The sequence below is a fragment of the Capra hircus genome, chromosome 11, assembly GCF_001704415.2.
Source record: "Capra hircus breed San Clemente chromosome 11, ASM170441v1, whole genome shotgun sequence".
Classification (NCBI taxonomy): Eukaryota; Metazoa; Chordata; class Mammalia; order Artiodactyla; family Bovidae; genus Capra; species Capra hircus.
In genome coordinates, this window is record NC_030818.1 from 46894547 (window position 1) to 46909362 (window position 14816).

Sequence of the window (14816 nt, forward strand, 5' to 3'; positions counted from 1 at the left end):
CTAGTTATTGTCATTAAACTATCTGGTCATGACACTCTAAATATGGGGTCCCCAAACCCCAGGCAATGGAATGCTACCAGTCCGAGGCCTGTTAGGAACTGGGCCACACAGCAGGAGGCGAGGGGGGATGGACAAGCGAGCAAAGCCTTGTCTATGTTTACAGCTGCTCCTCATTGCTCACCTTACTGCCTGAGGTCCATCTCCTGTCGGATCAGCGCGGCACTGGATTCTCATCAGAGCGCAAACCCTACTGCACTTGAGTCATCCCGAAACTATTCCCCCTCCCCCATCCATTGAAAAATATTCTTCCATGAAACCAGTCCCTGATGCCAAAAAGGTTGTGGACTGCTGCTCTAAATTAATTAATTTCTTGGCCAGTGAACAGATAAAATCCTCCATTTTAAAATACGGCCCTAGGGAATAGGCTTCTAAGCGTGACATGTTACAAAGGCCCTGCATTAAAAGCCTGAAGAAACTACTGGAACAAGCTCAAAAGTCACAGCAGTACTTTCTCCTTATTGTAAATCATGAGGCAAATGTTAGAGAAATGCAGAAAAGATTCAAAAGGATCTATCAAGTTAGAACCAATGTTTCACACCCATCTCAAGAGCTTGATAGCTCATATAATACACAATAGGTTTAAATTAAAGTGTAAGTCTTAGAGATCTGTATAACTATTTTTCTTTCTAAATTTTTACAAGAAGACCTTCCTTTTGTAATTAGATTTTAGACCCTCAGTACAGATAAGTACCACAAAATGCAGAGAGGATTTCATCTTACAAATACCAGAGAGAAGCCCCTGGGACTGAATGTGGGTCCATGATGTGAGCACCCAGGAGGCCCTGAGCCCCACAGCAGCGCTGGCTCTGCAGCTGCAAGGACAAAACTGCTTAGCCCTTCATGATTTGCATGCTTTCTCCAGAGTCCGTTTCTGCTCTTCAGAATCCTCATAAATAGGCTGCTGAGTGATTCTGGGCAAGAAAAAAGAACCTCAGGCAGGACCTGGATGAAACATGGGTGTCCTGACTCAACTCTCCTGCCTTCTGTTCTTCTGGCTCCCAGGTGAGAACGGGAATGCAGGGGATACCCCCCGGAGATGATGGGAATTCTTCCCTGCTAACTGAGAAATCCTGCCCAGGGTCTCTGTGGATCTCTGACCCCCAATCCCTTCTTGGAGACCCCAGTGCAGCTAAGCTCTTCTGGGAGGTAAGTGCATGGGATTTGTTAACCATGGTGACTTTGTGTTTTGCTTCCTTCTCAGCTGCCAGCGGGGAGGCTGTGCTCTACCAGACTCCAGCCTACATCGCTGTACCCCTAGGAGAGAGCATCTCCATCACTTGCAGAGCCAATCAAAGCATTAGTGATTACTTAAGCTGGCATAAGCAGAAACCTGGACAGGCTCCTATGATTCTCATCTATGATGCTGATAATCGTCGTAATGGTGTCCCAGAGAGGTTCACTGCGACTCAATCTGGGACAGATTTTGTTTTCACAATCAGCCAGATAGAAGCTGATGATGCTGCCATGTATTACTGCCAGCAGTCTTATGTGTTTCCTCCCACACTGTTACAGCCCCGGACATAAACAGTCCTCCCAGGCCAGTTATATGCTGAGGGTTGGTGGTTACAGCAGCTGCACTGTGCCATGTGGTCTGTTCAGAGCTACAGGGTTTACTTTGAGGAAGGGTTTGCAGGGTGCAAGGATAATCCTTGCAAGGGACTTCAGTCCTTTGAAAGTTTCCTTTCTGGACAACACAAAACCCTCCAACTTCTACTTAATTTATTCTAAAAAGAGATTTCCATTTCAAGCCTGCAGAGGAGTTTGTCCACAACACGGTTTTTTCACAGTGTGTAAAAAGTTCATTATTATTTTCTTTTATTGAGGTATAGTTGTGTAACGTGTGTGTAATATGTGTTTCTGGTGTACAACATAGATTCACAATTTTTTTAAGTTATATTCATTTATGTGAAAGTCTCTCAGTCGTGTCTGATTCTTTGTGACCCCATGAACTGTAGCCCGTCAGGCTCCTCTGTCCATGAAATTCTCCAGGCAAGAATACAGGAGTGGGTTGCCATGCCCTTCTCCATGGGTCTTCCAGACACAGAGATTGAACCTGAGTCTGCTGCTTTGCAGGCAGATTCTTTACAGTCTGAACCACCAGGGAAGCTCTACATTCATTTATAGTTATTATAAAATATTGGCTATTTCCCCTGTGTTGCACAATATATCCTTGTAACTTATTTTTTTAAGTTTTTATTTTGGATTGGGGAATAACCAATTAACAGTGCTGTGATAGTTTCAGGTGAACAGTGAAGAAACTCAGCCATACATATACACGTATCCATTCTCCCCCAAACACCCCTCCCAGCCAGGCTGCCACATAATGTTATGCAGAGTTCCATCATGGCACAGTCTTTGAATCTCTTCTCTGAAAAGCACTCTGAGAAGTATTTTTAAAGACAAATATCTAGACCAACAAAAAGAACCCATATTCAAGGAATATGACTATTTCTACTACTATTACAAATTCAAGGAAATACGACTATCTCTACTACCGATATTTTTACTAATACTACTACTACTAACAATAATATACACAAATAATAACTACATGGCCAATCACCATTTAAGGAAGACTTGGGTCAGTTCAGTCACTCAGTTGTGTCTGACTCTTTGCGACCCCAAGGACTGCAGCAAGCCAGGCCTCCCTGTTTATCACCAACTCCTGGAGTTTACTCAGACTCATGTCCATCAAGTCGGTGATGCCATCCAACCATCTCATCCTCTGTCGTCCCCTTCTCCTCCCACCCTCAATCTTCCCCAGCATCAGGGTCTTTTCAAATGAGTCAGCTCTTCACATCAGGTAGCCAAAGTATTGGAGTTTCAGCTTCAGCATCAGTTCTTCCATTGAATATTCAGGACTGATTTCCTTTAGGATGGACTGGTTGGATCTCCTTGCAATCCAAGGGACTCTCAAGAGTCTTCTCCAACACCACAGTTCAAAACCATCAATTCTTTGGTGCTCAGCTTTCTTTATAGTCCAACTCTCACATCTATACATGACTACTGGAAAAACCATAGCTTTGACTAGATGGACCTTTTTCAGCAAAGTAATATCTCTGCTTTTTAATATGCTGTCTAGATTGGTCATAGCTTTTCTTCCAAGGAGCAAGTGTCTTTTAATTTCATGACTGCAGCCATCATCTGCAGTCATTTTGGACCCCAAGAAAATAAAGTCTGTCATTGTTTCCATTGTTTCCCCATCAATTTCCCCATCTAGATGCCATGATCTTTGTTTTTTGAATGTTGAGTTTTAAGCCAACTTTTTCACTCTTCTCTTTCACTTTCATCAAGAGGCTCTTTAGTTCTTCTTTGCTTTCTGCCATAAGGATGGTGTCATCTGCATGTCTGAGGTTATTGATATTTCTCCCAGCAATCTTGATTCCAGCTTGTGTTCAACCAGCCCAGCATTTCTCATGATGTACTCCACATATTCGTTAAATAAGCAAGGTATCAATATACAGCCTTAACATACTCCTTTCCCTATTTGGAACCAGTCTGTTGTTACATATCTAGTTCCAACTGTTGCTTCTGGACCTGCATACAGATTTCTCAAGAGGCAGGTCAGGTGGTCTGGTATTCCCATATCTTGAAGAATTTTCCACAGTTTGTGGTGATCCACACAATCAAAGGATTTGGCATAGTCAATAAAGCAGAAATAGAAGTTTTTCTAGAACTCTCTTGCTTTTTTTATGATCCAACGAATGTTGGCAATTGACCTCTGGTTCCTTTGCCTTTTTTAAATCCAGCTTGAACTACTGGAAGTTCATGGTTCATGTACTATTGAAGCCTGGCTTGGAGAATTTTGAGCATTACTTTGCTAGCATGTGAGATGAGTGCAGTTGTGCCATAGTTTGAACATTCTTTGGCATTGCCTTTCTTTGAGACTGGAATGAAAACTGACCTTTTCCAGTCTTGTGACCACTGCTGAGTTTTCCAAATTTGTTGGCATATTTAGTGCAGCACTTTCAGAGCACCATCTTTTAGGATTTGAAATTCCAGTCAACTGGAATTCCATCACCATCACTAGCTTTGTTCATAGTGATGCTTCCTAAGGCCCACTTGGCTTTGCATTCCAGGATGTCTGGCTCTAGGTGAGTAATCATACCATCATGATTATTTGGGTCATGAAGATCTCTTTTGTACAGTTCTGTGTATTCTTGCCACCTCTTCTTAATATCTTCTGCTTCCGTTAGGTCCATAATATTTCTGTCCTTTATTGAGCCCATGTTTGCATGAAATGTTTCCTTGGTATCTCTAATTTTCTTGACGAGATCTCTAGTCTTTCCTATTCTATTGTTTTTCTCTATTTCTTTGCATTAATCACTGAGAAAGGCTTTCTTATCTCTTCTTGCTATTCTTTGGAACTCTGCATTCAAATGGGTGTATCTTTCTTTTTCTCCATCAGGAAGCTTCCATAAGCCTCTTATCCTTCTCCATCAGAGGGCAGACAGACTGAAAACCACAATCACAGAAAACTAACTAATCTGATCACATGGACCACAGCCTTGGAACTCAATGAAACTATGAGTCATGCCGTGTAGGGTCACCCAAGACAGACAGGTCATGGTGGTGAGTTCTGACAAAACATGGTCCACTGTAGAAGGGAATGGCAAATCACTTCAGTATTCTTGCCTTGAGAACCCCATGAACAGTATGAAAAGGCAAAAAGATAGGACACAGAAAGATGAACTCCCCAGGTCGGGAGGCACCAAATATGCTACTGGATATCAGTGGAGAAATAACTCCAGAAAGAGTGAAGAGATGGAACCAAAGCAAAAACAATATCCAGTTGTGGATATGACTGGTGATGGAAGTAAAGTCTGATGCTGTAAAGAGCAATATTGCATAAGAACCTGGAATGTTATGTCCATGAATCAAGGCAAATTGGAAGTGGTCAAACAGGAGATAGCAAGAGTGAACATCAATATTTTAGGTATCAGCGAACTAAAATGGACTGGAATGGGTGAATTTAACTCAGGTGATCATTATATCTACTACTGCAGGCAAGAATCCCTCAGAAGAAATGGAGTAGCCATCATAGTCAACAAAAGAGTCCAAAATGCAGTACTTGGATGCAATCTCAAAAACAACAGAATGATCTCTGTTTGTTTCCAAGGCAAACCATTCAGTATCACAGTAATGGAAGTCTATGCCTCAACCAGTAATGCTGAAGAAGCTGAAGTTGAATGGTTCTATGAAGACCTACAAGACCTTCTAAAACTAACAACCACAAAAGATGTCCTTTTCATTATAGGGGAGTGGAATGCAAAAGTAGGAAGTCAAGAAGTACCTGGAATAACAGGCAAATTTGGCCTTAGAGTACAGAATGAAGCAGGGTAATAGAGTTTTGCCAAGAGAATGCACTGGTCATAGCAAACACCCTCTTCCAACAACACAAGAGAAAACTATGCATGGACATCACCAGATGGTCAACACCAAAATCAGATCGATTATATTCCTTGCAGCCAAAGATGGAGAAGCTCTATACAGTCAGCAAAAACAAGACTGGGAGCTGACTGTGGCTCAGATCATGAACTCCTTATTGCCAAATTCAGACTTAAATTGAAGAAAGTAGGGAAAATCATTAGACCATTCAGTCATTTCAGTTCAGCCAGTTCAGTCGCTCAGTCGTGTCCGACTCTTTGCGACCCCATGAATCACAGCACGCCAGTCCTCCCTGTCCATCACCAACTCCCGAAGTTCACTTAAACTCATGTCCGTCGAGTCAGTGATGCCATCCAGCCATCTCATCCTCTGTCGTCCCCTTCTCCTCCTGCCCCCAATCGCTCCCAGCATCAGGGTCTTTTCCAATGAGTCAACTCTTCACGAGGTGGCCAAAGTATTGGAGTTTCAACTTTACCATCAGTCCTTCCAATGAACACCCAGGACTGATCACCTTTAGGATGGACTGGTTGGATCTCCTTGCAGTCCGAGGGATTCTCACGAGTCTTCGCCAACACCACAGTTCAAAAGCATCCAGAGACCATTCAGGTATGACCTAAATCAAATCCCTTACAATTATACAGTGGAAGTGACAAATAGATTCAAGGAATTAGATCTGATAGACAGAGTGCTTGAAGAACTATGGATGGAGGTTTGTGACATTGTACAGGAGGCAGGGATTAACACCATCTCCAAGAAAAAAAAAAGTAAAGAGTTTGTCTGAGGAGGCCTTACAAATAGCTGTGAAAAGAAGAGAAGCGAAAGACAAAGGAGAAAAGGAAAGATATACCCATTTGAATACGGAGTTCCAAAGAATAGCAAGGAGAGCTGAGAAAGCCTTCCTCAGTGATCAATGAAGTCTTAGAGATTTACTAAATGTTGAATATTGTAGCAAGGGCTTATTCACCTATAGCAATTATCTCATAATAACCCACCTAATGATGAACAATCATTAGTGCTTAGAGCTACTTAGAAGTACTCAGAGCTTAAGTTACTCAAGGTACTAATGGTTGTAAAGGAAGAAGATGGAAAAAAAAAAGTCTGTTAACCTGACTCCAGGAGATCTTCCTGACCCAGAGATCAAACCCACATCTCCTGAAGCTCTTAATGGCAGGCATAGTCTTTACCACTGTGCCACTGGGGAAGCCAACAGTTTCTGCTGGTACCAGGCAAACTAGGTTTTCTGGTTGAAGTATAGAAGATTCCGGCTGGACTTGCAGTTGATGGTGATCTTCCTATCCTGCAGACACAGCCAAGGAACTTTGAGACTGGGTCATCATGATGTCCCCAGAGACACCTGCAGTCATGATGGAATGGCGATTATACATTGCATCATTCATATATTAAAGCATATATATAAAAAATGTAGGGTTTGCTCCTTATCATTACTAATTACACCATTTAAGTAAAATGATTTACTCATTTTGCGTGGTAAAATCATCTTTTAATTTTATAAAGATACTTCTCCCCTAAATCTCTCACCTGAGACCCAGAGGGCCAGGAAGATAAAGAGTTAGTTATGGCTGTGGCATTATCTTGCTGCTGTTCACTCATCTGACACTCAGGCCCCATCTTCAGGAAACCCCTTTAATAGAGCCCTGAGCATCCTGCCTACAGCTCCAGGAGCCTAGGCAAAGCATCAGAGCATGACATCAAAAGTACGTGTGCAGTGAGCTGTGAAGACAAATAATGAATGATGAAAAGAAGGAGACAAAAATATCGTATCACTACTCCAGGAAATGTGAGGTCTATGAGAGGCTCGGCAACCAAATTAAAACTGTGATTCCTCAATACCATTCAGCAAAAATTCCTAAATGTAAAATTTTCTTGCTATCAGCTGTACTTTTTCAAACCAACTGAAGAAAGCCTAAAAACATAAATTGATTTATGTGCTCAGTTTCAGTTGTGTCCAACTCTTTGCAACCTCATGGACTGTAGCCCACCAGGCTCCTCTGTCCATGGAGTTTCTCAGGCAAGATTCTAAGACGCTCTATCCATATTATGGATAGGCGTCCATATTATGGGCTCCATATTCCACACAGGTCTTCCAGGTTCATCTTCCTGTGTGAATGCTTCCTCATCATGCTTGGATTCTAATGTCTTAAGTCCAAGAGTCTCTTAGGATCTTGAAAAGATTTTGTTACAGGATGGTGCAATACGCAGTTTAAGTAACATAGTATTAATAGGTGCAAGGGTATAAATGGGCATTTGGTCTAGGGAAGACCTCAGCTTCTAAATAAGAAGACCTTGGGGAAAGACAGGAGAGAAAGCATGAGGAGTAACATGTAGAATGCGGGAATATCTAGCATAAATATGTGTAATCTGTTCAGTCGCTCAGTCATGTCCATTGCTTTGTGACCTCATGGACTGCAGCACACGAGGCTTCCCTGTCCATAGGTCAACTCCTGGAGCTTGCTCAAACTCATTTCCATCGAGTCAGTGATGCCATCTAACCATCTCATCCTCTGTCATCCCCTTCTCCTCCTGTGTTCAATCTTTCCCAGCATCAGGGTCTTTTCAAATGAGTCAGTTCTTTACATCAAGTAGCCAAAGGAATGGCATTTCAGCTTTAGCATCAGTCCTTCTAATAAATATTCAGGACTGATTTCCTTTAGAATTGACTGGCTTGATCTGCTTGCAGTCCAAGGGACTCTCAAGAGTCTTCTCCAACACCACAGTTCAAAAGCATTAGTTCTTCAGTGCTCAGCTTTCTTTATAGTCCAACTCTCACATCCATACTTGACTACTGGAAAAACCATAGCTTTGACTAGATGGACCTTTTTCAGCAAAGTAATATCTCTGCTTTTTAATATGCTGTCTAGATTGGTCATAGCTTTTCTTCCAAGGAGCAAGTGTCTTTTAATTTCATGACTGCAGCCACCATCTGCAGTCATTTTGGACCCCAAGAAAATAAAGTCTGTCATTGTTTCCATTGTTTCCCCATCTATTTCCCCATCTAGATGCCATGATCTTTGTTTTCTGAATGTTGAGTTTTAAGCCAAATTTTTCACTCTCCTCTTTCACTTTCATCAAGAGGTTCTTTAGTTCTTCTTCACTTTCTGCCATAAGGGTGGTGCCATCTGCATATCTGAGGTTGTTGATATTTCTCCTGGCAACCTTGATTCCAGTTTGTGCTTCATCCAGCCCAGCATTTCACATGATGTACTCTGCATAGAAGTAATATTCTGTCTTGACATACTCCTTTCCCAGTATGGAACCAGTCTGTTGATCCATGTCTGGTTCTAACTGTTGCTTATTGACCTGCATACAAATTTCTCAGGAGGCAAGTAAAGGTGGTCTCGTATTCCCATCTCTTTAAGAATTTTCCACAGTTTGTTGTGATCCACACAGTCAAAGTAAGACCACATAAAATTAGGAAGATGGCTGATATTTCTCAAATGTGCAGATAGAAAATTTCTGATCTTGGCTGGTCTTGATGGAGAGAATGGGACAGACCATACATAAATGCTTAGCTGGAGATGAGAGGTTAGTGATGACAGATACCCAGTGTCTGGTGCTTTCTTTACAAATCATTACTGTGCACATTTTTATTGCTCTTCTACTTCATAGCATTTCTTGCTTGTACTGCTAATAATTTATCTTACTTAGAGCATCAGAGGATCAAAGAGAAGGCCCCAGTGGCCTCCATAATGTCCATAGGTTCTCATTTGAAGAAAGTTATAAAATGTTTGAAGTTTTCAGTGCGTGCCATACCTGAAAGACTCTGCCTTAGTTGGAGAGATAGCATGAAAAGCATGTTTTCAACTCTGAAGGGATCAAAATGAAACATTCTAATCATAGCATGGTAGGCTGATTGTGTCCTATGGCCTGCATGAAGAAACATGTCCTCTGCAGGCTACTTTGTGTTGCTCTGGTCTGACGTGGGATGCTGGGAGCTCATTGCATCTGCGCTGTTACTGAGCTCAACCAGCCCTGCAGCATCGACCAGCCCTGCCCCTCCCCTGCTGATTTGCATGTCCCCAGAGCTCAGCCCACTACCCCAGACACTTTCTTTTTTTGTTGTTTTTTGTTTTTGTCCATTTATTTAGAAAAAAGAAATTAACATGGGCAAATGAGATACCTCAGCGTGACAACAGAGCATAGAAATGTCCAGCAATAGCCAAATAATTTGATCTTTAAATACAAAATAAACACATGAACACACTTTCTTATAGTCTGATCACAGCCTGGGCAGGAGTCTGTCCCGGTTAGAACACACAGTGAACATGAGGGCCCCTGGGCAGCTCCTTGGTCTCCTGCTGCTCTGGCTCCCAGGAAAGGAGGGAGAGCACTGGGGATTTGTGCAGCCCAGTGTGATCAGTACTACCTGGCCCTTCAGGAAAGTCCTCTTATAACTTGGTTAATCCTGTGGATATATGTTTTTATGTTTCCAATCTCGGGTGCCAAGTGTGACATCCAGGTGACCCAGTCTCCATCCTCCCTATCTGCATGTCTAGGAGACAGAGTCTCCATCACTTGCCAGGCCAGTCAGAACATTGACACTAAATTAGCCTGGTATCAACAGAAACCAAGGAAAGCTCCTAAGCTCCTCATCTATGCAGTATCCAGGTCACCCTCCTGGTTCCCATCCCAGTTCAGTGGCAGTGGATTTGGGATAGATTTCACCCTCACCATCAGCAGCCTGAAGGCTGATGATATTGCAACTTACTACTGTCAGCAGGATCACGGTTTACCTCCCACAGTGTCACACACACGAACATAAACCACCCAAGGAAGCAGACGGGTGAGGTTGGGCCGCCCCAGCTACTCGTCCTAGTTCCTCCATCTGTTGAAAACAATGCACAAATACTCTCGGATGCCTCCCCACTTTGAAAGTCACTGGAAGGTTTTGGCAGAAGGGACAGGAGGCTCCTCAATACACCCTAACCCTCTTTCTTCCTCCACAGCACCAGCAGCACAGACATGGCTGGGTCACTCCTGATTTAACATAAACAGAGATGATTTACCCTGAGGAGCCTGGTTTGGGCTTCCCAGGTGGCTCAGCGGTAAAGAATCCTCCTGCCAATGATGACCCTGTATGCAAGACAGCAAAAAAGACACAGATGTGTATAGCAGACTTTTTGACTCAGAGGGATAGGGAGAGGGTGGGATGATTTGGGAGAATGGCATTGAAACATGTATACTATCATGTAAGAATCGAATCACCAGTCTATGTCTGATTCAGGATACAGCATGCTTGGGGCTGGTGCACGGGAATGACCCAGAGGGATGTTGTGGGGAGGGAGGTGGGAGGGGGGTTCATATTTGGGATCGCATGTACACCCGTGGTGGATTCATGTCAATGTATGGCAAAACCAATACAGTCTTATAAAGTAAAATAAAGTAAAAATAAAAAGTTAAATAAAAATAATAATAATAAAATTAAATTAAAAAAAAAAAGAATCCTCCTGCCAATGAAGGAAATGTGGGTTCGATTCCTAGGTCGGGAAGATCCCCTGGAGGAAGAAATGGCAACCCACTCCAGTATTCTTGCCTGGAGAATCCCATGGACTGAGGAGCCTGGCAGGCTACACGGGGTCACAGAAGAGTCAGACACGACTGAGCTGCTGAGCAGGCATGCAGGCACGCACACAAGGGTTCATGCAGCAAAAAAAAGTCACTCTAGACAGTTCAAACAGAAGTTGTTTAAAGCAAGAAGTTAGAGTCTAAAGTACAATATTCACATGCTTGGGGATATGCTAATAAGGGAAGTGGATGCCAGAAATGGAAAATTCCCACATGGTTTCCCCAAAGCCAGAGCACATCTTCTATTGGAGATAGAGACTGCCTAACCATGTGGTCCTCAGACTTGGGTAGGAAACCTAGGGGGAAGGATGTTGATCTTCCTACCTGTCTGGAGCACCTCACTAGGTGATCCTATGGTTTTCACCTCTGTCCATATATTATCCTGCAGAAAGGCTCAGTGGTGAGGAACCGACCTGCCAATGCAGGAGCCACAAGAGACGTGGGTTTGATCCCTGCATTGGGAAGATCCCCTGGAGAAGGAAATGGCAACCCACTCCAGTATTCTTGCCTGCAAAATTCCATGGGCAGAGGAGCCTGGTGAGCTACAGTCCATGGGGTTGCAAAGAGTCGGACACGACTGAGCATGCATGCACATATATAACCCATGGATAATATTGAAGACTTCTCTTTGGGTTTCCAAATATTAGGGAAGTCCCCCACTGGACAACCCTACATCTGGTCCCATCACTTCATGGCAAAATGACGGGGAAACAATGGAAACAGTGACAGACTTCATTTTCTTGGGCCCTAAAATCACTGCAGATGATGGCTGAAGCCATGAAATTAAAAGATACTCCTTGGAAGAAAAGCTATGACAAACCTAGACAGCACATTATAAAACAGAGACATTACTTTGCTGACAAAGGTTCGTCTAGCAAAGCTATGGTTTTTCCAGTAGTCATGTATGGATATGAGATTGGACCATATAAAAGGCTGAGCACTGAAGAATTGATACTTTTGAACTGTGATTTGAAGAAGACTCTTGAGAGTCCCTTGGACTGCAAGGAGATCAAACCAATCAATCCTAAAGGAAATCAACCCTGAATATTCACTGGAAAGACTCATGCTGAAGCTGAAGCTCCAATACTTTGGCCACCTGATGTGCAGAACTAACTCATTTGAAAAGACCCTGATGCTGGGAAAGACTGAAGGCAGGAGAAGGAGACGACAGAGGATGAGATGGTTGGATGCCATCACTGATCCAATGGACATGAATTTGAACAAGCTCCAGGAGATGGTGAAGGACAGGGAAGCCTGGCATGCAGTGCGTGGGGTCGCAAAGAGTTGGACATGACTGAGCAACTGAACAGCAACATGGAAGTAAGAGCCAAGAACAAGCCTAGTTTAACCCCACTTAGAAACCAAAGGAGCCAATTTAAGAAAAATCTAGTTTAAGAAGAGAGATTAAACTCACACATTCAATCACAATACTCCCCCTTGTTTAATAACAAAATCATGAAACTTCCCTGGTGGCCCAGGGGCTAAGAATCCATGCTCCCAATGCAGGGGACTTGGGTTCCATCCCTGGTCAAGGAACTAGATCCCACATGCTGCAACTTAAGATCCCGCATGCTGCAACTAAAGATCTGGCAGGCTGTAATGAAGAAGATTTTGTGTGCCTTGACTAAGACCAGGAGCAGCCAAATAAATAAATACGTTTTAAATAAATAAATACAAAATATTTTTTAAAACCTAAATTGCAAAAATGATTTTTTAAAGAAATAAACCCAAAGCAAATTCCCTGGCATTCCAGTGGTTAGGACTCCACATTCTCATTGCCAAGGGCTCCGGGGTCAATCCTTGATCAAGGAACTGAAATCCACAAGTTTTGTGCTACAATCAGAAAAAAAGAAAGAAAGAAACCCACAAGTATAGGAAGAACAGGGCAGAGACAACAGCAGCAAAATATTAGGTTGTGTGGTAAGCAGCTTAACTGACCCCTGGAGCTGAACAGAGTGGCGGGGGGGGAGGCAGGGGGGCACAGGGCAGGGTGCGGAATTGGAAAGTAGAGTGAGATTGAAATCCCTTTGAATTGGAAGCAGGACATACATATCAAGGGAAGGGGGTAATGCAGGTGAGTGGGTAGAAAAGATCCAGAGCCCAGGTTCTTAGTCAAGATGAGCAAGACTGGGAAGAGGAAGAAGGGGGGGAGTGGTCAGAGGGGTGGGAGGGGCCTCTCACTGAGTGGTCCTGAGTCAGCAGAAAGCAGAGTAGAGTGTTCATGAAGGATTTGAGGATTTTGACAACAAAGGCAAAAATGTGAGGAACCAAACCTGAATTCAGGGACTCCATGGCTGCACGCAGAGCTGGCTCAGTCACAGTAGTTGTCCGCGATGTGTTTCTGTGCAGTAGGTTGAGAGGGACACAGGGTTGCATGCCAAGTAGACAGACAAGGGCCCGGGGAACTCCAGGGTAGAGCTTGAAAGGTTCATCACTAGTGTAAAACCAACTGGAAACCACAACATTCAATATGTAAATCTCATTGTCAGAGCTTCTCCAAGGGTTCATAAGCCCTGGTATGTTGCTACTGTTTTCTTTTTCACTCTAGAAAGTAAAAAAGAAAAAAACACCTGCAGCCTTCATATCTTTGTGGAAACAAGATATGTGTGTTTGTGTGCACGTTCAGGCACTCAGTGGTGTCTGACTCTATGCAACTCTATGGGCTGTGGCCTGCCTGGCTCCTCGTCCATTGAATTTCCCAGGTAAGAATACCGGAGTGGGTTGTCATTTCCTCTTTCAGGGGATCTTCCTGCCCCAGGGACTGAACCTGAGTCTCTTGCATCTCCTGCACCAGCAGTCAGATCCTTTACCACTAGCGCCACCTGAAAAGCCCCGGAAACAAGATGAGTGTCTACATTTTCCAGAGCAGGATCAGACTTTCGGGTCAGGAGTACAGCTTATGTGTTTGCACGTGGTTGGGCAAAGGACTTTGCTTTTCTCAGCATGTCTTTCTTCAGAAAAGGATGGAAATAGACACAGCCCCAAAGTAGCAAAGAAGCAGTGAGTTCTCAAGTGACCGCTTCTGTCTCCCTCCTTCCGGCCAAATGGGGGTCATCCTTGCCTCTTGGGGATTCAAGTCAGATGTCCATTTATGGCACTCTAGCCTGGAGAACAGCAGTTAATCAGGTTCTGATCACCACTGAATGTGGCTCAAGAATTTCCTTCTCACCTTTTGAAATATCAGCTTAAGTCAAGTACAGAGGACAGACAGTATGATCCTAAGGAGGAAGGAATCAAGCTGAAGCCAAAAGAACCACACCTACTTTGGACTTTACTGTGAATGATGAGCTGGAAAAAATTTTGAACCACAGACTTCTGCATGGATTATCAGACTCAAACATTCAGGAGCCAGGTAGGGAAGCCCTCAGTCCTCAAACTTTGCAAAATTTTGTCACTGTGTCTCTGACATGTTGGGTGATTTTCTGTATGGTACTGATGGGAGATAGGCTGGTTACTGTGTCAAATTTTAACAAAAAAAAAAAAAAAAGGTGTTTCTTGAAATGCTAGAACTGAGAACACTGATCAGAAAGCTTCTCAACAGTTTTCAGGATGACTTATACACGTGTATTTCATCTTTCTCTCTTTCATTTTTTCTTTATCTCCCTAGGACAGAGGAGCTTGGTGGGCTACAGTCTATAGGGCTGCAAAGAGTCAAACATGACTGAGCAGCTGAGCACACACACACACCATGAGCAGTTGATAATTTATTCTAAGAATCTGACTTTGTTGTCAGCCACATGGAAAGCAGCTTTCAGTTCAGTTCAGTTCAGTTCAGTCACTCAGTC

At 43.3% G+C, this 14816-nt stretch overlaps 1 gene segment (V, D, J or C); it reads left to right on the plus strand.

Moving 5' to 3' along the window:
• Positions 1-14816, plus strand: part of LOC102184629 — a 106877-nt gene that overhangs the window by 85945 nt on the left and 6116 nt on the right.